Genomic DNA, 27,806 nt, shown 5'->3' with positions numbered 1-27,806 from the left:
TCAATTTTATTTTAATAAAAATCACAACCAGATTCCTTTAAAATGTGGCAAAATCACCATGGAAGGGGAAATTTTAAGATGAGTTGTTACAAATTAGAAAGTAAAACAGTGTGGGCACCTGGGTGGCCCAGTGGTTAAGCCTCCAACTCTTGATTTCGGCTCAGGCGATGATCTCAGGGTCATGAGATCACCTTGCCCTAGGTGTGGAGCCTGCTTAAGATTCTCCCACTACGACCCCCCAAATTCTCTCTTTCCCTCTACCCCCTCCCCTCCTCCCTCGATTTAAAAAAAAAAAAGAGAGAGAGAGAGAGAGAAAAGCAAAGAAAAAAAAATGATGAACATGCCAGTACACAAGTAGGCAAATTCCATCAATGGAGAGTCCCTATTCCCCCAAAAGCCTGAGAAAGAAGTTGAAATCTAACAACCAAATAAATGGCAATTAAACTTTTAGATATTAATTCATATGAATCTTTTTTAAAGAAGATTTTATTTATGTATTTATTTACTTACTTACTTAAGAGAGAGAGAAAGAGAACATGAGCAGGGGGAGGAGCACAGGGGGTAAGAATCTCAAGGAGACTTTGCACTGAGTGAGAAGTCGGACCAGGGATCAATCTCACAACCCTGGGTTCATGACCTGAGCCAAAACCAAGAGTCTGAGCCTCAACTGACTGAGCTACCAGGTGCCCCATATGAATCTTTTTTTATAAAGATTTAAAAGATGGGCACCTGGGTGGCTCAGTGGGTTAAAGCTTCTGCCTTTGGCTCAGGTCATGATATCAGGGTCCTGGAATGGAGCTCCACATCTCTGCTCAGCGGTAAGCCTGCTTCTCCCTCTTTCTCTGCCTGCCTCTCTGTCTACTCGTGATCTCTGTCAAATAAATAAATAAAAATCTTTAAAAAAATTATTTAAAAGAGAAAGTAATTCTAAGGCTTGGATGTGTTTTTAAAAGCAGACACTAATAATATATTGCTAGAAAAAATTGCAGACTTTTGGAGTGTAATTTGGCTATAACTGTTTTATGACTATACCACATCTATACATATAGTAACATGGTTATACTAAATTAAATGCATATAGTTTTTGGTCAAGACTTTTGTCTGAAAATTAATATTAAGAAAATAAACAACTGAACAATGTCAACAAGTTAAGAGAAACATAAATTCTGTCATTAGCAAATTAGTGAAATATACTTGGTTCACCCATATAAAGGAATAGAACCCATTTAAATGACTTAGTTTATCTGTATAGAGTAAGTGGAAAGAAAAAGAATAAAAGAGAAGTAAATATATACAGAATGATTTTTTTTTTTTGTATGGGAAAATGCTCATAGTGTGTTGTGCATGCATAGAAACAACTGTGGAAAAAAACTATATGACATTTAACGGAAGTTCTCTCTGAGAGTGGTAGTAAAAGTACAATTTTTGCCATATATACATATATAAATTTATATGTACATTTATATAAATTCATATATATATAAGTTTATGTATGTAAGTTTACGGAGAAGTATTTACTACTTTCATAGTTTAAAATATTTTTAAGTATCAGTATGTATAATATGTTCCTATATTTTTCAATATTCTATAAACATCTAGTTAAGAAAATTCTAAAAAAAAAAAGAACTACAAAATGTTGACCATCATTTCTAATTACAGGGAACATTTTAAATGATTTTTGTTAATCTGGATTTTTGTCATTTTTTTATAATGATCTTTTATAACTTGTATAACAAAATGCTTCTAATAAACTTCCTCTGTTTAAGTAAAATCGATGTAACAAAATCATTTAATATGAAATAATCAATGCTTAAAATATGCTTTTCAACTGCTGACCATAACAATCAAATACATATGCTCACTGGGGAGACTTTTGTTTCCTGCCAAGATGGAGCAAAAGGAGCCAGGTTTATACCTCCTCATGAAAGAATAGCAAAATAAAACAGAATATATGAAACAACAATTTTTAGACATTAGTCAATAGGTTGCATAGGGCAGTGAGCAGCGAAAAGGAAAACACAGCCGGTGAGTCCCATAACTGTCCCAGCTTTCTGCCTGCAAAGAGTTTCTAGGCCTCAGCATAGGGAAGGAAAACACAGTTGGAGCCCACCAGTGTCCAGGAATTTGGGGAGGTCAAGGCAGATAGTTTGAGCAGAATGACATAGGAGAGAGGCAGTGGCACATGCAGAGAACTTTGGACAACAGCACTGGCTTCCTTTGGGTCTTCACATGAGCACTGATCAGCTTCAGAAAAGGGGTTTCTAGAGGAGGGCTGGATATAAGAGCAAAAAAGAAAGAGGAACATTTTAAGAATGTGATAGGCTATGTTTTTTCATCTTAATTTTGGTAATTTTTTCTCAGGTGCGTACACATCCATCAGAGTTTGCCAATTGTATACTTTAAATACGTGCAGTATTTGTATTTGTATTTTTATCTCAGGAGAGTTCTTAAAATAATTTTGTAATGAAAAAATACATAGTGAAAAATGGAATAGGAATTGCTAAAATTAACTCTTTCGTATGCACAATGCAACCTAGCATCAATTCATGTGCCTTCATGTTATCCAATGATACAGTAAGAAAGCAGGTAAGGATGTTACCAAAATACTTATATACTTGCATACAGAAGTAGCAAATTACTTTGAAAAATCTTGTTGGTTTTCCCCAACAGACCACAGTTTTCATGACATGTGGATATTTAATCATGGCTTATCATGCTAAGAAACCATAATTCACCCATAACACATAAGGATGTAAACCAGAGTTTGCCTGCTGCCTCCTTCCATAATACTGATTATATCTAGTATCTTTAGAAGACATGCCAAGGTTATTATCTCTAAAAGGGAAAGGATTCTAGGTCAAAACAGGTACAATCATGCATGGAGTAGAGTCTAAGGAATGAGAATAAGCCTTGGTTTAACTGAACATTGAGAGCCCTTGTTTTATTAGGACATTTGTAGGAGAGCAGGAAAGCTAGGTGACTATATTATATGGAACTGGACTGAGTTGTATCTCCATTGTGGGTGAACAATGTATATTCCCTGAATCAACAAATTATTAGTGGGACAAATTTATCTCTATTGACTGTTCTTAACCAAATTATGTGAGATAAAATAGTATCTTGGCAGCCAATTGTAAAGATTTGGGGTATTGCACTGGTCTAAATAATGTATTATTGATCTGTAGTTAAATTGATCTGAAGGTCAGACTTCTAGGATTTCTCTGAGTCTCACAATCTGAATCAATTATTGTCTTTTAGGAAAGGCTACATTAGAGGTTCCTGACTCATCTTTAGCCAGAATAACAGGAACAAACCCGGTGTTGCAGTATGTGGGCTGTAAATGCAACAAAATTAGTGCCTCTATATTTTGCCTTACAGATTGTTCCCAAATTATGGCCCTAGAGTCATGCTGCATTGTTCACTTGAAATTTCTATATTGAGAGAGAATTTAAATAGCTCATTTGTTTACATTGGAACTTAGCCTTGGTTTCTCATCACCATTTATTTCAGGTTTTTTAGATGAACAATTGCTGCCAATTAATATGGGAGTTCATATTATTTTTATTTCTTATGTATATGGATGTGTGTTTGTGTGTTTTAACCAGACAATGGTGGATTTTCAGCTTCTTGAGAACTAAACTGGAAAACATAAAGGACAATCCAGATTGTAAATAGCATATTCTACTCGCTGAATTGGATTTCCATCCCATTATCACACAATACCATTTGTGCTTTAAAATAAACCAAGGGGAACATTTCACATAAAAGGTATAACTTCTTACTATGCAGATCCCCCTACTGGGGAACAAATGAATGTTTAAAGCTTACTTCAGCCCAACTGTTTTCCCTTCTCCAAAGATTATACTATTAAGTGACTAGGGTGACTTGAAAAAGTAGTATAATTTACAGAATATTGGCTATCAAAAAAACTTCTAAACGAGAATATGTAAAAAGAACTACAAAATATCTGAGAAATGGTGGCTAAATGCCAGGAAAATTATAACTAGTTCTGTGTCATTATAAATTCAACTTCTCCATTTCCTAAGGCAAGACACTTTGCTGTGGTCTAGAAATTTTACAATGCAATAGAAGCAGGTTTATCATGAATCTAGGAAGCTTCACAGTTTCTTTCCAAGGCACTGGAGACAGCTCTAACCCTGGGGTGACAGGCTCAGATGATCTGGGAATTTTACAAAAATAAGATATTTCCACCACAGTTGTTTAAGACTAATGTCTACTCACTCATTTTCACACTGATGCTTTTCCTTAGGTGGGATGATACTGGATTGACTCTGGCCTTTCTGGGAGCTAGCTAATTAGAAGTTGAATGAAAGGCACAGTTAGTTGTAGTTTGGTGTGTGTATAGGATTGTCAAATCACTATGCTGTACATCAGAAACTAATATAAAACTGTATGTCAACTATAGTCAATAAAAATTAAAATAAATTCAAAAATTCAAATAAAAATAAATTATTAAATATTTAAAAATAAAACAAGAAAATATATTGGTAAACAGGGTTAATATTTTTAAAAAACACTAATAAAGGTTTTGTCTTTAGCTAATAATAGAATCATTGTTTTTAAAACTATGAATATACATATGATATGCTGACTAGCTCTGTAGGCTTCATGCTATTATGTCCTGTCTTGTACATTATTTGTACATGCACATTTTAAATTTATTTTTGAAGTTCTTTTTTCTTCTTTTTTTTTTTAGATTTATTTGAAAGAGAAAGAGCTGTGAGCTCAAGTGGTAGGAGGGGTGGGGGAGAGACAAAGGGAAAAGGAAAGATTCCCCACTTAGCATGGAGCCAGACAAGAGGCCAGACAAGAGGCTCCATCCCAGGACCCTGAGATCATGACCCAAGCTCCATCCCAGGACCCTGAGATCATGACCAAGCCTATTAATTATTTTTACTAACATATAATGTATTATTTGCCCCAGGGGTACAGACCTGTAACTCATCAGACTTACACATCATGCTTAATCAACTGAGCCATCCAGGTGCCCCTAAAGTTAGGGATTTCCAAAGCTTTTTTAAAAGATAAGGAAAATACTGATTTCAAATATACCTACAATTTTGTGTGTGTGTGTGTGTGTATGTATGTGTGTATATATATCTGCATATTTTACAGGTATATTTATAAAGCTTGTGACATGCTTTATTTTTTATTAATTATTTTTACTAACATATAATGTATTATTTGCCCCAGGGGTACAGACCTGTAACTCATCAGACTTACACATCTCATAGCACTCACCATATGCTAGTGAAACACTTGAAAGAATTAAAAGTTGTTCTAAGATAGATCATCTTTCATGTGTGGGAGATAACTGTAAATATGACTCCAGAAATTTGGAGTTTGAAGATTTACAGAGAAAAATATTTTAAATATTTTTAATTATGAAAATACTTCAAAAAAAGTATTCAGAAGAAAAAGTCTGTATCAAAAAATTATATGATTGTGTTCACATTAAGAAATCCAATATTCTAGGGCGCCTGGGTGGCTCGGTGGGTTGAGCCGCTGCCTTCGGCTCAGGTCATGATCTCAGGGTCCTGGGATCGAGTTCCGCATCGGGCTCTCTGCTCAGTGGGGAGCCTGCTTCCTCCCCTCTCTTTCTGCCTGCCTCTCTGCCTACTTGTAATCTCTCTCTGCCAAATAAATAAATAAATCTTAAAAAAAAAAAAAGGAAATCCAATATTCTATAAGTAAAGATTTGAATTAAAATTAGTTTAGGAAATAATTTTGCCTTAAAGATTACTGAATGGAGTTAAGAAACACATTAACTTAGTAACATAATTATATTTTTATACTCTTTAAAGGAAGGGAAGAGATGTAACTGAAGCACAACCAAATCAGTGATTTTCAACCTGGAATAAGTACCCTGTAATAGAAACAGGGATAGGATTCCAGGGGCACTCGAACTCCTAAAATTAAATGCCAGCTCTCTGTGTGGTCATAAACAACATGTATTGTTTCCAAGAGAGTACTGCCAGATCTCATTAGATTCTTAGAGGATTCCAGAACCCCTAAAAGCGTTAAAAAAAAAATACACATAATTTATTCTATTTTCAACTGGAATAGAGTATTTTCACTGGGAAAAACAAGGAAAATAAATAGTTCTCATTATGATAGTGATGGCCCAATCCCACCCACGCATCAAAAAACAGGGAGAAAAACAAATCCAAGAAAGATTTGGTAATTTCAAGGAACAAAGTACTCAAGAGACATATTCACTGAACAACTCCCAAAGTGCTCATGTGTGAGCAATGTGAAAATCCTAAAAGTACTGTTAAGTGGCATCTCAAAAGTTCTTTGAAATGCTAGACTAAAAGACAGCATTTTTTCCCGAGTAAGTCTCAAATAAGATTATGTTACCCCTATGTTTTTAGAATCATTGAACAATATTAAATACTCTTTGAGTCTATGAATATTAAGGCTATGAATATGAGCATTGCATTCATTAAATAAAAAGGAGATGGTCATTAATTTGTATTATTATAAAAACTACCTTCAATATGTGACAGCAACATTTGAACCAACGCAGACAGCAAGCCTCCCTGTAAAGTTTGCTGACCAACTTATATCAGAGGTCCAGTAAGACAAGAGTGAAATTTTTCAAGAATTCTGCCACTAGAGGAATTATTGAAGCAACTTGGACACCTAACCCCAAACAGAACAGGTTTCTTGGAGGAGATTATGGCCATGTTCAGTTGTGTTTTCAAAGTTAGGAGAGATTATTAGAATCATTTTGTCTCTTTGACATGCCTCATGTCAAGAGTGGGGGTTGGTAGGGAACCAGACTTCAGCACAAAGACTTGTTTCAAAATAAGTCCAGTGCAACAAGGAAACAGCTTATCTTTGTTAGCTGACTTCCTCTCCTGACAAAGCAATTTAGGGATCAGGAATGTTCTGAGATAGATTTCTATAATGGGAAGGTAGAGTCTTATGTGTGGGGAATAATTGTCTGTATTTAAATTTTGTGGTTCTATGATTTATTTTAAAAATGGGGCACCTGGTTGGCCCAGTCAGTTAAGCATCTGCCTTCAGCTCAGGTCATGATCCCATGGTCCTGGGATGGAGCCCCACACTGAGATCCCTGCTCAGTGGGGAGCCTGCTTCTCCCTCTGCCCGCTATTCCCCCTGCTTGTGCTCTCTCTGACAAATAAAATCTTTTTTAAAAACACTGTTTGCAACTATGGAGAAGAAGGCTTGGAAATAAGGTATCTGCTTAAGGAGAACCCTTTGACAGCTCCAGGTGAAACCTAACGTGAGACCAAAGGAACGGAGAGGTCAGTCAATACCAAGTAAAGCTGTGCACAAAGCCCAGGATCCTACTGCCAGTACATTACTGAATTCTGAATCACAGCTCAATTACTTTTTTCTCTGAGAAGATATGGGAAAAAGATTAAAGCTCTTCAGGGCAAAAGCATTATATAAACCCAAACCATTCTCCTATGTTGCAAATGTGCTTGCATGTAGAAGTGTGAGCAAAGGGAGCAATCAGGAGATGATAAGGAGGAAGGTGTAAGCAGGGCCAGAGTGGTGAATGGCCTTCAAGATAAGGATAAGTAATTTGAAATTGGTTAGGAAAGCAATAGGGAGCCAGTAGAAGGAATTGAAATGATGAGTAATGGAAAGTTAGAAGATTAGAAAAGGGAGACAGATTACTTTGGAAGGCAGGATTTTGAAATGATTAGACTATAATGGCCAGAGAAAAGATTGTAGAATTGAGATAGGAAACCAAAAGACAAGGATGGAGAGACCTATTCTTGAGACAGGAATAATACCTTCATTAGGATCCAGAAAGGCAATTTGTAAAAAGCAGAACTAAGGCCTTTACTGAAACTTGGGTGTTCTATAGATTTGGTCCCCAAATTGGCATATACATGTGCCACTTCATAGAGAACTATCAGGAAATGTTTGTTATATAAATGAAGAAAAACATAGTTCTAATATACAACAATAATTTGAAATCATCACTTTGAGACACAAAAGTTGACCATTAAATGAGAAACCCTTGATAGTTTACGCTATACTTTCCTTTAAAGAATTGCTTAGACTTTTATCTACAAATTAAAGAGCATTAATTCTTAAGGTCTCAATCTGAAAATGTCATTGAATTTGTTCTCAATGTACTAGGGGCTGATGAGAAAAATACAGGCAAGCTAACAACTGCAAATAACATATAACTTCAAAGAGAAAAAAAAAATCCAGTACTTCTCCCAGATCTTTTCAAAATAGATTCAGCAATCTGATTAATTTTTACTTACATGGTTTAGAACCAATGTGAATGAATTAGAAGAATGATTCCATTCAAAACACCTTTCCCTTTTTAGCAAATCTAACCGTTGTCGATAAGACAATTATTCTTTTAGTCACAGAAAGCTTCAGAAGCCATTCTGGTTATCCTATTCTTTTGGTAGATGTAAATTATTATTTTTTTAAATTTTTTTAAAGATTTTATTTATTTTTCAGAGAGAGATCACAAGTAGGCAGAGAGAGAGAGGAGGAGGAAGCAGGCTCCCCGCCGAGCAGAGAGCCCGATGCGGGACTCGATCCTCGGACCCTGAGATCATGACCCGAGCCGAAGGCATCGGCTTAACCCACTGAGCCACCCAGGCGCCCCGGTAGATGCAGATTATATCTAGAGGGAAATAATTCCAATAGTTAATGGAATACAGTGGCTGAAGATGGGGAAATCAGTGCCTTGAGTTATCTCTGTGTGTCCTCAAGGGCTGACTCTGTGCTTGCTGCAGAGTCAACAACCACAAAGGCTATCCTGAGCGGGAAGCAAGCTTTAAAAACAGTCCGTAGAAATCTTAAAACACTCCACAGACATTAGCCAGTATCTGTTCTTAAGGGCCATTTAAGTGGCCCTTCCAAATCTCTTAAAAATATATAATTAAAAACATCTAGAAAAAGCTAAGAAGTTTTCTGGTCAGTAGTTTCTATACTGTGTTTAATGGTAGAGTTGTTTTATTGTAATGTCTTAATAAGCAAGGTTTTTTTTTTGTTATAAATTCAATATCTTGATTTCATATCATTTACTAGCTTCTTGACCATTTGCTATTTTTTGGATACTTCAAAAGCCATGCAATAGCTAAATAAAGACCCCTCAAAAGTGAATAGTCAACCAAAAACAATTCAGCCCAAATGAACATGCTCTTTTTTATAAAGTGTTATGTTTATACATTGTATTATCATAAGAGACTCAACTCCAGCAAACAAGCTGTGGGTTGCTGGGGAGGATAGGGTAATTGAGTGATGGACATTAAGGAAGGCACTTGAAGTAATGAGCACTGGGTGCTGTATGTGACTGAGGAATCACTAAATTCTACCTCTGAAACTAATAATACAGTATATGTTAATAGAAAAAGCAAGTATTTGGAATAAAAAAATAATAAATTTTTATTTCATTAAAAATAGTGGTTAAATGAGAACAAAACTTGTCAAATCAATGTACTGTTTCATTTCTTATCAACTGCTATTATAGATAAGAATGATCTTTGATGTTACATATAGTGGGCAGTGTGCTTTTTTTTTTTCTTTAATACAAAAGAAAAAAAAACTAATTTTATCTGGACTTACCTTCTGACGTCTGGCTGTCAGAATGCTAATATCACCTAGATAGGGACTGTCCCAAGAAGTATTTGGGTCATCAGATATACGGAACTAACTTTTCCACAGAAAACAATTGTGGTTGTTGAATTAATTCCTGTCTTTAGTGAAAAGAATAGGTGCATTTATGATAACTGAGAGCCTAGTTCTTTAAAGTATTTTTGGAAAAAAAAAAACATTAGACTGGGGGAGAGAAAGAAGAAAAGAATGGAAGAAGCAAGGAATCCATTTACATGACATTTCTCAATGCCTGCTAGTTCCAAAATATCTCACCATTTAGTGTGGCTGCTTGTGATGATAACCTCTTCAGGAATGAATGACTCATCTTCCTAGGTTCAGGAAGTGCTCTCAGCTATCAGCTGCCTTTGTGAACTGCCTCAGTTAATGAGGGCTACCTTGTCCAAGCATCTAATACTGAGTCAACAAGAAGATTTAAAGGCCCAGCTCCAGAGTCGTTTAAGATAACTCTGAAGAGCCACCCTAGCTTCAGAACTCTCTATTGGATCTCTGAGGCCTGCTTAGAAACTGTATTGAAGACCAACTTATCTTCTCCTTCCTCTCCTGATTCTCCTCCCCTTCCATAGGTATGGTACTAAGAATCTCCTTCTCAGTCTGCTTCTCAGGAAGCCCAGTCTATAAACCAATCACATTAAGAGTACCCAGGTTGTCCCTGCTTCTGACCATTCATTCTTTGTAAGAGTTTAATATTGAAATAGAGCCCCTGAAAAAATGAATCCTAGACATTTCCAGTTCTCCAAAGGTCCTCCTATGTATACCTTCACTGATACACCCCCTAAGTGTTCACACATAGAAGCACAGATTCTCTGCTTGCACAATAGTTTTGTGTTGCAACCTCAGGGTAAGTAATGATAAGCAGGTAGAGTATGCTAAGAGAACTTTCCCCCTGCAAAACGTAAAACTCTTATAACTAATATTGATATCTATTTAAAATAAGTATCAACAACAATGTAATGAAGAGGCACGCCATGCACTGTGGCCTTTTTAACTTCCTTATGATTGTACATTTGTTTGATAATAGAGCTCTCAGGCTTTATCGCCACCCATTTTTTCCCCCAGAAGAATAATCCTAAGACTTTAACCCTTCAACCACTCTTCAAATCTCTAGAGTTCCACTAACTAGAGATCAGGAAATACTCATTTAAATACAGCAATTCAGGTCTGCCTGTATGTTCACTTAAAAAAGATTCCATCATGGAAACTGTCAGAAATATAAATGCAGTTGATTGACAAACAAGAGATGCCGAATTCTCTTATTTGGTAAGCCGGTGATGCACTCATGCCTAGGAAGCTAACTTAGATAGTATTCCATGGTACATAAATATCACTTATCTGACTCTGCTTTTCAAGACAAAATCATGGATATTTAATCATAGTAATTAGAATTGAAGTTTCACATTCTAGAAACATTTCACTGAAAAAAGGTACTTTATAGAAATATCAATTTTTAAAAACTGAAAGATATTATCCCACATTTCAAAACTGAAGCTAGTAAAATATATCTATTGGGAGGTTTCCCATGACTGCCTATTGAGCCAACTATTCTTTAATTAATGTTAAGCAAAGGAAAGGGGTAAAGGGGTGGAAGGGGGTGTTCAAAAGCAGTAATTATATGTTAGGACATAATGGGAGCATACATTCTGTTCCTGAGACATCATCTGAAACTATGGTGAATGCACTATTTGTGTCTAGAAGTGGAGCAGTGTGGAAATGGTGAAGACTACAAACAGAACACAGCAGAACATACTATTTTATAGGATTAGAGATGGAATTAGAAGCCACAGAAATAGGAGAGAATGGGGAGGGAATTCATACATAAAAATTCTTTTTATTAGCAATTAGGGTTTACTCCAACTCGACACTTGCCCCAATCTTGTCTAAGAAAATGCTTCAAAATCATGGACGTAAAGAAAAGTTCCTTCAAATGTACATGTAACAATAATTCTTCTAAATTAATTCATCACAATAGCAGTGTATAAGGAGAAAACTTCAAGAGGAATGGAGAGGGAAAAAAAAGAAAATGACTCTCTTCACATAATATTTCTCAGAGCCTGCTGGTTCCAGAATATATTGTCATGTATTAAGAAGTCGAGGGTTGCTCCTCTATTCACCGCTGCTGGTCATTCTGCCCTTGACAAAAGCATCAGTTTCCAGGCAGGCTTTGTGGTTTGGAATGCTTTGTTAATACAATCACCTCCTATTCTGTCTCTGTTGATTTGTATCCAGTACAGTTATGACTGACTCCTCCTACAACTATTGGTAGAGTAGTTGGGGGGGGGGGTTCACTATGTAGGAAAATTGTATTTATTAACAGCTTTATCAAGATGTAATTCAAACACCACACAATTCACCCACTCAAACTATATGATTTTTTTTAAAAGATTTTATTTATCCACTTGACAGAGATCACAAGTAGGCAGAGAGGCAGGCTGAAAGAGAGAGAGGAAGAAGCAGGCTCCCTGCCGAGCAGAGAGCCCAATGCGGGACTCGATCCCAGGACCCTGGGATCACGACCCGAGCCGAAGGCAGTGGCCTAACCCACTGAGCCACCCAGGTGCCCCTCAAACTATATGATTTTAAGTGTATTTTAGTTTACTCACAGAATTGTACACCTGTCACCATAAATTTAGAACATTTTCCTGATTCCCAAAAAGAAATCTTTCACCTCTTAGCCATCAATCTCCTATCCTCCATGCCTCCTCTAACCCTATATAACCACTGATATACTTGCTATCTCTGTAAGCTTCTCTATTATAGACCTTTCACATGAATGGAATCATGTAACACACCACTCTGGCTTCTTTTGCTTTGTATGTTTTCTCAAAGTCCATCCATACAATAGCATGTATTAGTTCAGAATAAATTTTATTGTCAACTAATACTCCATTGTATGGATAACACATTTGTTTATCCATTTATCAGTTAATGGACATTTGGACTGTTTCTGCTTTTTGGCTATTATGAATAGCATTGCTACGAACATTTGTTGACAACTTTTTGTGAGAACACAAATTTTCAATTCTTCAGGGCATATACCTAGGAGCATAACTGCTAGATCATATGGTAATTCCATGCTTAACCATTTAAGGAATGGCTGTGTTCTATATCATTTTCTTCCATTCTTATATATCTAAAACATAAGTAACCAAAAAAAAAAAAAATCAATGTCAATTTCTTCTAATATGATAGAGTTTGCTGCCCCCACATCTTTGGCCAAAGTGCTTAGTTAAAATGGCCTTGGTTGTTCCATGGATTAACACAGCAAGTGTATAATATCCCAGACATTCACTAGACATGTAATTATAATAGCATAAGTCTTGTTGATACAGCATATCATATATTATCAATAAAAATTAAGTTTGGGGCACCTGGGTGGCTCAGTGGGTTAAGCCTCCACCTTCAGCTCAGATCATGATCTCAGGGTCCTGGCATCGAGCCCCTCATCCAGCTCTTTGTTCAGCAGGGAGCCTGCTCCCCCTGCCCCAACCCTACCTGCTTCTATGCCTACTTGTGATCTCTCTCTCTCTGTCAAATAAATAAATAAAATCTTTAAAAAATAAAATAAAATAAAGGGGCGCCTGGGTGGCTCAGTGGGTTAAGCCTCTGTCTTCGGCTCAGGTCATGATCTCAGGATCCTGGGATTAAGCCCTGCATCGGGCTCTCTGCTCAGCAGGGAGCCTGCTTCCCCCTCTCTCTGCCTACCTCTCTGCCTACTTGTGATCTCTCTCTCTCTCTGTGTCAAATAAATAAATAAAATCTTAAAAAAATAAAAATAAAAACTAAGTTTAAAAAACGAAGCATATAATGACAGGTATCTTATAACAATACACTGCATGTTATGTTGTTGTTTTAGACTTTCAGTATAAGACACATTGGAAAAATGCTACCACTAATAAAAACAAGCAATATCTTAACATGTATGTAGTATTCTCAAGTTTATCAGTAACTTCAGCCTGAACATTATTCATCTAACCCTCACAGCATTTAAATTAAAAATTCTCATTTTGCAGAGAGATGAGAGAACCACAATTCAAGCAGGCTAAGCAGCTCCAAATATTAAATAGCTAGTTACAGAGCTGGGTAAGACTTGATCCCAAGACAATATATTCTTGTCCCAAGATGAAGTATACTCAAAGTTCAAGTATAGAACACTTTCAGTTATAACTATTCCAGTAAAAGGAGAACTGTGAGCTAAGAGAACTTGCCCAATCTCTTCTTTTGCCTTTCTCTTCTATATCCCCCACCTCCCACACACAATACACAAACCACACACTTTATTCATGCACATGCATACACAACACACATACACATGCAACACACATACCACAAGCAGATATATACCTCATGTACACTCTACACACATAAACACATCACAAACACACCAAAGACACTCCTACATACAGGTACTACACTACTACACATGTACTACACTAATACTACACTGCTACATACATGTACTACACTGCTGCACATGTAAAAATTTCATGCATATGACATTCATATACATACACACTACACACAGACCTCACACACATTCACACCTCACACATACATGCCAACAACTCTCACATTAACACACAAGACAAGAAAAGTTGTGAATTTGATGCATCAGATTACAAGGCATTAGACCAAGCAAGTTCTGTCAGAAAAGGACACAATGGGATAAGGGGGACCTGTTATACTTCCTTTTAACCTTCCTTCTTCCAGTGTTGTGTTGGCCAGGTAAACGGGGTCAGGTTTTGCCATCTCTCCTGCTAGAAATCACCTCGCAAGTCCATGTGGCATGTAGGTGACAAGAAAACAATCAGAGCCAAAGATGTGTGGATCTGGGCTTTGGGGACAATAGGCATCCCTGTCTCACACCTAAACTGTATGTAGGAGAGGATTCAGACATTTCTAAGTCCTCAGCTATATTTTCATTGTTTGTTGTGAGAACTTGAGTTTAGAAGTTTCTTAGACTTCTAAATCTGTGTCTTTATAGAATAAAGAATCTACCTCCTACAACTACTGTAAGATGAAGGAGCAAAGACTCCACATAAAATACAAGCACAGAGTAAGAACTGACTAAATGGTGGCTATTGCTACTATTACAATTATTTTTATCCCCACAAAAATATGTACTTAGAATTGTAGTTGCAACATAAGTTTTCTTTTTTATTTCCTTGTCTTGCCAGTAAGTGGATCTTTTAATCACCAGCAATTTAAGGGTGTGCCTGTCTTATTCTACAAATCTCTGAAGCTCAAATGAATCTACCCCTCAAATGAATCTACACCAACTAAACAGGTAAATGTTTTAAATTAAATTTCTATTGAAAAATAATGTCATCATTTTGTTCTTAAAAAAGTAATTGCAGGGGCACCTGGGTGGCTCATGGGTTAAAGCCTCTGCCTTCAGCTCAGGTCATGGTCCCAGGGTTCTGAGATCGAGCCCCACATCAGGCTCTCTGCTCGATGGGGAGCCTGCTTCCTCCTCTCTCTCTCTGCCTATCTCCTCTGCCTACTTGTAATCTGTCTGTCAAATAAATAAATAAAAATCTTTAAAAAAAAAAAAAAGTAATTGTAGCTTGGGGCTCCTGGGTGGCTCAGTGGGTTAAGCTTCTGCCTTCCACTCAGGTCATGAGCTCAGGCTCCCAGGATGGAGCCCCACATCAGCCTCCATTGCTCACTGGGGATTTGGTTTCTTCCTTTGCCCCTCCCCCTGCTTATGCTCTTGCATGCTCTCTCACTCTGTCTCTCTCAAATTAATAAACAATATATCTTGAAAAAAAATTGCAGCTCTGAATTTTTTCTCTATTATACATGTTATATGGAGTATATAGATAGTATAACTTAATGTGTTGCATACCCTCTAATTACTTCAACTCAGTGAGGAAGACTGAAATTTGTGTGCTGATCTATTGGTATTTAGAGTACTTCAAAATGTTTCTTAGTAAAATCATCTTCCTTCTTCAAACTGGCTTACACACATGTCATTAGCTCCTAATAGCAGATTTATAAAATAAAAACAAAGATAAATCTTCTTCATCCCAAAGAATGCTAAAGCATTGTATATATGTTAGAACAAGGCTTTTTCTGAATCATACTTGTACTATACAATCACTTTTTAACATTGAGCAATCTAAATTTAATCTGTGTTTGTTATTCCTTTTTGCCAATTAACACAGCCCTTATAATCACAAATATAGAAATATTTGACTTTCCTTATTACTTAAAAATGAACATTGGCTTTAGCACCCCAACAACAGGTTTAGGGGAAATTTTAAATTATTCTTTGTCATACTATCCTTAGAGTGAAACTTAATAAACCTGTTTGTTCAGTTAGAATCATCCTAAAAGAAAAATAAATGAATACCACTTATTAAGAATAAAAACAATTTAAAAAATAAAAAACACCAATTCCTGTTTGTTTACCCTATGCCACATATAGTAGAGATCAGTTTTTAAATACATCATCTTATTTAATACTTAAAAAACTATATGAAAGAGATAACATTATTCGTACCTTATAGATTAATAAAATAAAGACAGACCTGGAATTCAGGCATATAGGACTTACTAAAGTCTCATGCCTGGCGAGTGCTGATCTTGGGTGGTAGAATTCTCAGATCTGATGAATTCAAACCCCAGGCTTTGCGACTGTCTATACCATTTACCTAATAGCCCAAACTGGGTAGTTAGATTTTTTTTTTATTAGATTTTATTTATTTATTTGACAGACAGAGATCACAAGTAGGCAGAGAGGCAGGCAGAGAGAGAGGAAGGGAAGCAGGCTCCCTGCCTAGCAGAGAGCCCGATGTGGGGCTTGATCCCAGGAACCTGGGATCATGACCTGAGCCAAAGGCAGAGGCTTTAACCCACTGAGCCACCCAGGTGCCCTGGTAGTCAGATTTTCAAACAGGCCACTTAGTGGATGCTGCCTGAATGATTACAGTGGTTTGTAAATCAATGCCAAAGCCAAAGATGCACTTTTATTGCATAGTTTTAAAGCCATCTTCATAATAGTTTAGAATATTTTAATGCTACTTAAATATTTCAGGCCAAGCCCTCACTGTATAATCAAATACTACAAACTCCAAGGAAGAGCTCTATGCTAGAAAAGGATATGTTTAACCAGTAAATTAAAGCAACTTTTGAAAATTTCAAGTAATGTCTGATGGGAGACATTGCTTAGAATGAATCACTTAGGTGGATGAACAAACCTACTTGTTCCTCATTGGCAAACATAAGGTATATGGCGTCTTAATCTTTCTTTTTGAGAACTAGAAGGGAATTTTTAACAGAAGAGAAATGAAGCCCTAAAAAAAAAATGACTACTTCACATGAAGGCGGAAAGAAACAGGCAGTAAAGACCTCTATAGCTAGGCAGATAGGGTCAGAGTATTAGTAAAGAGAAGTACTATTGCATTTTGATTTCTTCAGCAAAGTAGCTAAGTAGGGGAAAACTATGAGGAAAACCTAAACCACAACTGAGATATGCTTTTCTTCACCAACTATAGCTTCTAGGCCCTCTAGTAATAAGGCTACAAGAGAAAAGTTTAGAAGGCTTAGTAGGTAAAAATACGAAGGACAGTCTATTCAAAAATACTGATTTTACTTAGTACTTTATTTCAACTGTGTCCTATCTCTGACAGTATTCAACTACATTAACGTCTATACAGAACTACCTAAAGAGCTTTGACCATATTCAAAAACTTCTGTACTATGACCCCTCTCTCCCCTACCAAAGGGCAAGCCTTCTGTTCCAGTGTATACAACATGGTCTGAAGGACACTGTGCACCCTTGGGTTCCATATGCCTCCAGGGATGAGCAATGAGAAGACTCCTGGTCCCTTCCAAGTGTCTCATAACAACTAGACATTTTTAAAAAATAACTTTTAATCATGTCACTAATGTCTGAATAAAAAGCAGGAAAAAAAAAACATTGAATAAATGATGTTTGCATTTCAACCCCTGATTATATACCTATATCTATGTATCTATATCTATACCTACACACACACATACACAAGATTATCTCTCTCTCTCTCTCTCTCTCTCTCTCTCTATCTTTGGAGGTGATATTGTTTTATCCTAATGAAGTCTTTCTGTCCAATGTTTAGTAGGCAGAACTTATTTTTCCTTTGGGCTTCAGGCAAAAATTATTATCTCTTTAGACTTTTCTTTTATGTTTATGGAACCTATATTTAAAACCACTTTTGGGGCGCCAGGGTGGCTCAGTGGGTTAAAGGCTCTGCCTTTGGCTCGGGTCATGATCTCAGGGTCCTGGGATCGAGCCCCACATTGGGCTCTCTGCTCAGCGGGGAGCCTGCTTCCTCCTCTCTCTCTGCCTGCCTCTCTGCCTGCTTGTGATCTCTGTCTGTCAAATAAATAAATAAAATCTTAAAAAAAAAACACTTTTATTTATTTATTCATTTATTTATTTATGTATTTAAGAGAAAGTGGGTGAGACAAAGAGAGAGATAGAGTACAAGCAGGGAGAGGAAAAAAGAGAAAAGCAAACTCCCCACCAAGCAGGAAGTCCAACCCGAGGTTCAATCCCAGGACCCCAAGATCATGACTTGACTGGAAGGCAGAAGTTTCACCAACTGAGCCACCAAGGCACCCCTAAAACCACTTACTTTTATGTATCTTCTGTCCTTGAAGGACAGATGACCATGAGTTATCTTTTTTCCTTTTTCTAATTTCTTCTTTCCAAAAGCAATTTATTATCTAAAATTAAAAAGCCACCTACTAGAGAGCAGGTAATGTTTTAGGGTAACTGAAAGTGGGTGTATATCTGCCTTTTTAAAAATTAAAGTTATGACTTCATTCATATCAGGCTTTGTGTTCTGGGTACCTGGAATTCAACCTCAAGGATTAAGACTACTACCCAGGAAAATAGATGCTAAATTGAACTGTAAGTCTACTTAACAATTTTAACCTTAATGAAGGCTAGACAATCAGCAAGGTTGAAAAAGTGAATTACTGAAATATGTCTCATAGTTATATGAATGGGCTAAAACCTGCCAAAACAGTGTTTGAAGCAAGTTCTCACAAATTCTTAGTATTACAACTACATTCACATGGAAAATGTGTATTTTTAAAATACCGCATATTCTTTCTTCAAGCTTTAGTCCACCACTCTAAGATCATAATGCCTAGAGTAACCCCTACTGGCCAGTCTACTTTCTGGCTAATGCTAAAGGATACAGGAGAAAGGATGAGACACAGTTGTAACCACAGGAGTAGAACAGTTTTCCAACACTGCATTTGGCTGCATTATTGTGACCTTGTTTTCCTTTTGGGTCATCTAGCTTCTACAGTGAACCTCCTTAAGATCTTAGCCCGTTTCACTTTCATGAAGCCAAGTTTTAAGAAACACATTAGAATTTTGAAATTCTTGGCAAATAAATAACATTTATAAATCAACAGATAAAACTAATTTTTCCCACATGAACTAGGCTTTGCTAAATATTACTTTCTGAAGAGGTAAAATTTTCCAGTGGTATTTGACAACTTTCACACCGGCTCTAAATTAAGGGGCCTGACAGAGCAAAGAATGAAGAGTGAGGGTGTACAAGCACAATGCTAGCTGAGATGACAAAAATGAAGGAGAGGTAAAGTAAGCAACATGTGGACATACCTAGCTCACACACCCTACATTTTGTCTACTTGCAAAGTGGCATATACAACTCTGGGTTTTTGCATTAACAACATGCAAATGCCCCTCTTTATGGCAGGTTCTGGATGTCAATAATTGTACTTTAGTCACAATGTTGAAAAGAACTTTGTAGAGCCAATGAAAGTAATTGACTTATACTTCTGAGATAAAATTAGGTAAATAAACTTATGCATAAGGGATTTGCCATGCAAGCCTATTAATCTTCCATATCAAGATATCCAGGAATGCAGCAGAACCCAGAGTATGGAATAAATCTTATGTAAGGTGATATTCTTGTCACTTCTTCCTGGCCCAGCCCACCGTATATCTCTCTTGCCTTCCTTTTACATCTGTGAAAATCAGATTAAAGTGAACAGAGGGAGGTTCCTTTTAGATAAAGAAGATGCAAAGGAGCACTGTAATACAGAAGGAAGGTGGCCTGGGGTAGGCATTTTGGCTTTTCTGCCAGTTTGTGGTTGCTATATTTTATGAATATTATACACTGTGGTAGATTACATTCTCGTTCCCAACAATTCATGCCTTTGTCTATATGAACATTTGCCGAGTGAACTTAGAGGCCTTCTGGTGGAGGAGAGATACACTGCTTTGTCCAGTGTTCCAGATGAAAAGTGACTGGAAGGGACAGTATTTCATTTCAGAGGCAAAATTCCAAGAAGCAGCATGTGCTTCTACCAGCTTCCTGCTCTTTTCCAACAACTCCATGCAGGAGGTGTTCCTTCAGTGTGGATCCCAGAATGGGAAGACACATAGAGCAGAACTGCCCACTAGCCTTCACCAACATGTAACAAAGCAAGAGATACAAGTATGGAATTTTAAGCCACTGAGATTGTTGCTTTTTGTCACTATAGCAAAGCAGATTGGTATATAATTCTTGATCTAACTGTAAGAAAGATTAAGAACAGCACCAACTTAGGGGGCCTGCCTCTTCTCCCCACTAAATCTTACTTTCTTTGAGCATCAGGTGGAGAGTCCGTCAGTATTTGTTTGGTGGCCTGTGACAGCAACAGTAACAATTCAATGATCATCAACCCTACCAGCTAGTTGTTCCCTGCAGGTTTCACTGAACCCACTCCACCACTTTCTTCCAGTGAATCTAATGGTCCAACTCACTGAATTGACTATGAAAAGAAAAAAATTCTTTACGTGGACAGAAACTATTCTACATCATCTCAGGGAAAATCCTGGGCAGTCCAAATTTCTCTTTGAAAATCTTATCTGTCAATGGGCATGGTATGGGAGGAAGAACAGGTATATGCAACATCTGGACCTTATTTTTTTTTGCCAACAATGGAGCAGATGGAGTGATTATCCGTAGCCTTATTTGCACTGACCCTGAATATCTATTTGTCAAAACAGTTTGGATGCTTTTAGTTTTGGTTTCTTATACATATGATCACATTATTCATAGAGTTTACCTTTGCAAAGATTTAAAAAGGAAAAGCATGAGAACTAAACACCTCTGGTGCATTGATGTTGCTATTCCTAAAATAATTTTTAAAATTCAATAGAAAAAAAGTACTTTTAAGGAAACCACACTTGTTTTCTCTAATTGCATGTGAAACACTGAGCAAATCAGCCTCAATGAAGAGAACTTAATCAGATACTCATTATTTTATATTTTAGTTTTATAAAATTTCATGTCAATGGAGTATATGTGAAAGACAGGCAGACGCAGAGGTAGAGCAGAGAGAGTACTAAATTCCAGAAAGATAACTTTTAGTTCTGCTATTTGTTATTATTTTTCTTCCTTTCAAAATAAGGTTTATAACTGCAGATATTTCCAGTTCCACTGAAATCTATTGATAAAGAAAGCATTGTATGTGCAAACAAATAGACATCTAGGATTCTCTATAAATGATTAATTTCAGTTGTAAAATGTTAATCCCAGATGAATGTGCCCTAGGCTTAAAGAAAGTATTTATTACAAGCCAGTGCTTTACATTAAACTTTGTGGTTTGTCCCCCCAATACTTCCAGAACAAATTTATTTATTTCTTAATCAGTTATATAGAAAATAAGTTTTAGAAATTACCCATCTTCTTATTTGCACTGCTATTTTTCAAATGGAAAATCAAATTTAAGGTTTTTTTTAGCCACTTGAAAGAAATACTGAATAATCATTTTATTTAATCTGATGTTTGCTTGGTTATATTTTGATATTTCTAACTATTACTATTTTTCTGAGCAAATGAACTAATTTCACCATATGTTTAGTCACTCACAGAATCTTACATGGTCTCCTAAATAATGGCATCTATGAAGCAGAATGATTTATTTATAAATGAATTGCATTTCCAGTATCATTACTGGCAACATATTCTTGAACAACTGCTATGGAGACAGAAAGTATCAAAATATACAGCGGAAATTTGAACCACATCAAGCCAGTGGCCTGACAAAGGTTACCAGGATAACGTAACATTCAGCTCTGCTTCTTTTCTGACGTTTGCCTCATCTTAAAACACATGCAGGAAATGTCTCCTTTTGCCCCCTCCTTCATATTCTAAAAAGGATGTACAGCTTTGTTTTAAAATTGAAGCCAAAGTAACCAATGTTTCCCTGTTTTTAAAAGCATTTCCTTCATTCTGATGTACTTTAGTCACAATGTTGAAAAGAACTTTGTAGAGTCAATGAAAGTTCTGACGCCAATACCAACGTTATCTTCCTTGTTACTCTCTCACTGAGTCCCCAAGGACTGATGTATATAACTGCTACAGGATGCCACACATGTATTTTAGCCCTCATTGCATCAAAAAAAAAATTAATAGTCCTTGTTTATTGACATTTCTGGAGTAGACATTTCATGCCATGGAGTGTGGCTGTTGTGTCAGCCCAGCTGAGCTCACAACATAACTAAATCTGTAAGTGACCAAGGTGCTATGTATTAATTTATTTTGACAGCACAAATCATTTAGTATTTTGACAAGTGTACATCATTTCATAAGAGCTTTCATATATATTATTTTAGTTTAGTTTTTGGGAGTCGGCAACAGCTGGTTCATCAACAGCCCTGTCTTCTGTGTTAAGAATTTAGATTTTATCTAGTAGTCACTGAGAGCTATTGAAAAATTTAAAGCACTCAGTTTTATTTCAGAAAGATTTCTCTGACATGCATAGGGCAATAATGTCCAAAGTGAGATACGTGCACACTAGAGTATAGTCAAGTCCATCCTCTTTGTAGGAGAAGAAAATACAGAAGTATGTGTGTGTGTGTGTATGCAAATATATGTTTCTGTGTGGATACTACTTAATTTTTTAAAAAGATTTTATTTATTTGACACAGAGAGAGAAAGACCACAAGTAGGCAGAGAGGCAGACAGAGAGAGAGTGGGGGAAGCAGGCTCCCTGCTGAACAGAGAGCACAATGTGAGGGCTTGATCCCAGGACCCTGAGATCATCACCTGAGCTGAAGCAGAGGCTTTAACCCACTGAGCCATCCAGGTGCCCCCTACTTAGTTTTGATATTTGTTTTAAATTTTATGTATTATTACACATATATAATATTTTAAAAATCATGCCTAGTTCAACAAACATATTAATTCATGTTCAATCTTTATTTGTTTTCCTTTTCTGATGACATATGAGGTCAAAATATTTAGAAACTATTAACAAATGAATTGAAAGTAGAAAATTAGTGAGGGGCCTATGAAAATAGTCCAAATAGGAAAAAAATAAAGAGAGCCTGAATGAAGAAATCAGGAATTGAGAAGAGAAAGGAGATGAATGCATATTCTTATGAGAAAGAAATGATAAAGCCTGATTAAATGTGAAGAGAGAGGTTAAAGGAGAATGAATCTGGGGTGCACATCATGAATGGTTTAATGGAGCTCAAACATGAGGAGAGACTCATCAAATGGGCATCCTAGAATTGGGAATTAGAAACAGATGATTTTTTTGTGGGGGGATAACAAATTTGAGTGAAACTCTAACAAATAGAGGAGAGATGCAAAGAGAAAAATAAACAGGTAAATCTCCAGACTCATCCCTGTCTTCCTCAACAATAATGATGCAGTTTTATCTGCTTTATGTATTGGGAGTTTTGTGCAATATTTTGTTTGTAAAAAGAGGTTTCCTGGCTTTTAAATGAAGTACAATTAGAAAATTACTGCTATTAGGTTCAGTACCTAAATCTGAGAAATCAACATTTAAGCACAGGGGAAAATATACAAAAGATAAAAATGTCTATAAATAAAAATCATGGAGCTAGCATATTTATGCTTAAAAAAAACCAATTTTTAAATGGCAAAGAATGTTCTGTCCATCAGATTAAGATGAACATGTGTATGAGCACATTACCTTTATATAATGTCAGTTTTCTGTGGACAGAACTTTTTGGAATGCCATCCCACATCTAAAGTGAATACTGCTAATGCCTAAAAGAAATCAAATTTGTGAGGCCATACACCTAATCACCAATATAAGGTTACTACTCTTTTTATTATCATGACCTCTCACCCTTGTACAGTTATAAATTCTTCCAGAATTAGACAAAATGCTCCAAAATGCTCCATATAAATAACAAAGTTGAAATGTCCCCAAAGGAGTGGATCAACTGGTTGTCTTCCTAGAGTCTTTGTATTGTGGTAATAGTAAATTTGCCATGGTAGAAACTTGAATATGTACCTTGACCTCCCTCCAGGTTATTCTGGCAAGCAAGGTTTAAAAGGAACCATGACCTTGTAATCAATATTAATGGACAGACTTCTGTGCTTTATGCTACTTTAGTTGCTAGAGCAATGTTACAATGCTCCAAGGATTGTTACTGATACGAACATTTCAAACAGAACTCGAAGTCAATGGAATAATTATCTTGTTTTTTTGTGAATGTACTTTTTCTGCCTCAGGTCCCTGAACCTTTTATTTTTTTCCAACATAAAACCTCTTTGCAAAAAGAAATCTAATACAACTGAAGACAAAGACTATAATAGTATTACATTCAGAAGAACCCATTCTGAGTTCCTCAAGTGCTATGCGTGGATCGTATACATATTGCCTATGAGCAGAAGCACAATTATTAAAGCAAAATGTAATGTGAAGATTATCTAAATCAACCTAATTTACTACCAGTGCCAAAAGGACTAATTCCCTCACTCTTTCCTGCAATCTGAAACAGTTCAATGGTCCTTTCCCTAAAAATAAGAGTAACAACAATATCTCCAAAAACATTATTTTAGAAAAAGGCCTATGGGGCGTCTGGGTGGCTCAGTTGGTTAAGAAAAAGGCCTATGGAATCCTATACACTTACTCGCCATTTGCTAAACATAGTCCCAGATCTTCTGGAATATTTCAGTAAGCAATAAAGGGACTCTGCCAAGCAAGTTTTAAAAAAAAAATGTTCCAAGGAGTAGCCAAACAGCTCAGACACTGTATCTGGATGCAGCTGTTGTGCATTTTATTCATAGGAATGCATAGCGTGGCTTACTGTTGCTGAAGAAGACTGCTGAAAGGCATTTTTTTTTTTAAAGTAAGTAACTGAATTGTAAAAGGTTCTAGCAGTAATAGAATAGATTTCACAATCTCTTAAGTATGTGCCCTTTCAAACCTCCTGGTTTTTGGATTCCAGGAAGAATGGAAGTGGTGGCTTATAACTGTGTGAGGGGCATGACAGATGCTATTGGCCAAGCTTCCGGCCAGAGTAAAATTTTTGTCTTCCCTGTTACTATCAAGCCCTCTTCCCCGTGATGGGCTGCAGCATCCTCTCCAGATTGTAGGGACACGATTTTGCTGCATGTCTGAAGATATAAAGAAGGGCCTAGGTGCTATGCAGATGAATCATGTGTTTATCTGGACTAGGCCATAGCATAGGAAATGCCAAAATGAACAACAAAAGCAGAGTAATTCCATGAAATATACATTGTAAGGGACTATTACATTCCAGTATAACTTCCTGTCCAATTCAAAAATTTAATTTGCCAACCAAAGCTTCTTTAGCAGAACACACATTGTCATTTAGCCTGAGAATCTATACTAGGCCTGCTCAGCTTCCCTGCCAGAAACAGTTATTATAGATCTGAAGACAATATTTCTTTGATTCAACCCTCCTCTGGGGGCTTCTTTACCTGGAGGCTTTGGCAATTTCACCATGATAAAAATCAAGTTAAAATGAGAACTTCATATCTTGTATCAGTTGGCATCCTTTTGGCTTCGAGTAATAGAAAACTATGACTCTGCTGGGGTTAAAAATGAAGAAATATCACAGTTCAGCTGCCACAAAGTACAGAGGCAAGTGACTGCAGGTGTGGTTAAAGCTGCAAGGCAGTGACATCAAGGAAGTACATCCTTTCCCTCTTTCTGCTCCATGTCCTCTGTGTCAGGACCCCTCTGACCATCTTCTCTAGTGGCCCCAAGATGCCTAGGATGGCACTGAGAAAGCTTGCACACATGAAAAACAGAGTTGATGCTCTTCCTGAGTGCCTTTAAAAAATCTTCCAGCAAACCTACCCCAGACCTCACATTCCATAAATATGCCACCTGCCCAGCTTGGAGGATACTTGACTGGTCCTCATCTACCTTCTAACAATACAGTACTGGATGTGATTTGAAATCAAGTCCCCATCTGTGTGCGTTTAATAAAAAGTGTCCTAGATGGTAGGAGTCACTAAAATCCTTCTTTCTTTGAATTCCAAACAGTGTCACAATTTATCAGGTTGACTTAACGACAGGATCACTCTGGTGTATTCTCTCTCCCATGAAACTTTCCTAGAGTTTGCAGAACATCATACTCTTTTGGTTCTCCTCCTACTGCTTTGTGTCCTCAGGTCTGTCTCACTTCACTTGCTTCACATCTGCTTCCTGCTCCCTTTTTTGATGATTCAGCCACAAGCCTTCTTTTCTTTCTAAAATTTCTCTCAACCACTCCAATGATTCAGGCAGTACGACTATATGAATCTTTTTCTAATTCATACCACCACTCTCATCTCTCTTCCAACTGAGGATAACTTCTTGTATCACCTGTGTGCACTCCAACTCAACAAACTATTCCTGCTTTGCCTCCCAAGTTAGCATCTTCTACTGATTTCCCCATTTCTCTTCCCGCCTCAGCATTCCCCCAGTCATTCAGGCCTGAACCTGAGAATCATCTTGGGTGACTCACTCTTTCTCAACTTCAATATTAATTTGGATAATATGGTATAATATCTTTGAGATAGCTCTAATATCTGTCCCTGAACCTTTCCTTTATCACCAAACCTAATTCCACATTACCTCTTACCCTGTCAGATCCACTGGTCTTAATGTTTTTTAGACCACACACACAGTCTGTGCTCCCCTGAAGCCATTCCAGATGAATCTTTCTATGGCAGTGCATCAACATCTGCCTGCTAATTCGTTCCATCCTGTACTTGAATTCACTGGAGCATTGGCTTTTCTCCCAAATTGCACCACAATTCCTATTTCTATGCCTTCCTCCAGTGTACTTTCCTCTTTGTAATTTTGCTGTCCCTGCTTCCATGGAAATCCTACCCATCGTAAATCTCATGGGGTTGAGAGGAAATGTGTCTTAATATGACATATGATGACTACAGTGGTTCAAGTATCTGCTGCATTTATTAACTGATATTGAGCGAGTACTTCAATTCTATGAGATTCAGGTACTCCTCTGTAAATGACTTGTAATAGGATAATTGAAATTAATAGAAGCTTTAAATGAGATGAATATGTAAAAGTTAACATGCTAATGCAAAGTGTTATTACCAGCATCTTCTTTAATGTATGTATTCACAGTATGCTTATAAGGCATCCTCCTGGGATTCTACTTATGGTCATCACACTTATGGTCAACGTTGATGATGATTTCTCTCCTAGTATGAGTTTAGCCACTTAAAAAACAGGCTTCCTGAGGTTCATTGACCCTTCTGGTATGTAGATTCACATTTAGAAGACATAATAGCTTCAGAAACTGCATGACATACTTATTTAAGTTATGAAAGAAATATAAGACATTAGTTGTAATACCATGATCATATGGAGATTCCCTTTATTGAAATGTAAGTAATTGATTTAATACCCCATATAAGTCCATAATTTAAAATAAATATTTATATAAATATTGATTAAGGAATTGATCTTTTACTCATGCTAACCCTTGAAAAGCTGGTTTTATACTAATGTATGCCATAAAATGTTTAAGATTCAACTATTTCTGGAGAGTTGCAGTGACATGCTAGGCATGATAGGATGCCATGAGCCTGCTGGGGGTCCTGGTCACAGAGACTGCTTCTTAGAATTTAAAATACTTCAAGGGAAATTTCTAACCACGGTATTCATTCCATATTTGATTTACAATATGGACCATCAATTTTTTTTCTTTTTTTTTCTTTTTCCTTTTCCTTCTTTTCTTTCTTCTCTTTTTTCTGCAAGCCTGAAGACCCCTCCCATAGCCTAAGAATATTCTGTCAATTTTCATCCTTTCTTTAGTCAATAATGTTAAAAGATTAAACAAATTCAAGTCTACATTCTGTCAGTCTGTGTCACCATTTAAAACACAAAATTTGGGGGGCTATCTA

General features: G+C 36.7%; 1 protein-coding gene across 7 annotated transcripts in view; it reads right to left on the bottom strand.

The window, feature by feature from the left end:
• Window positions 1-27,806, bottom strand: part of PDE4D (phosphodiesterase 4D) — a 1,492,536-nt gene that overhangs the window by 620,755 nt on the left and 843,975 nt on the right. The gene's annotated exons all lie outside the window — the stretch shown is intronic.

This window comes from Mustela putorius, unplaced genomic scaffold, assembly GCF_011764305.1.
Source record: "Mustela putorius furo isolate JIRA1106 unplaced genomic scaffold, ASM1176430v1.1 tig00000145_pilon_pilon_pilon, whole genome shotgun sequence".
NCBI lineage: Eukaryota > Metazoa > Chordata > Mammalia > Carnivora > Mustelidae > Mustela > Mustela putorius.
Note: the sequence above shows the minus strand (reverse complement) of the source record. Positions and strands in the feature narration are given on the sequence as shown.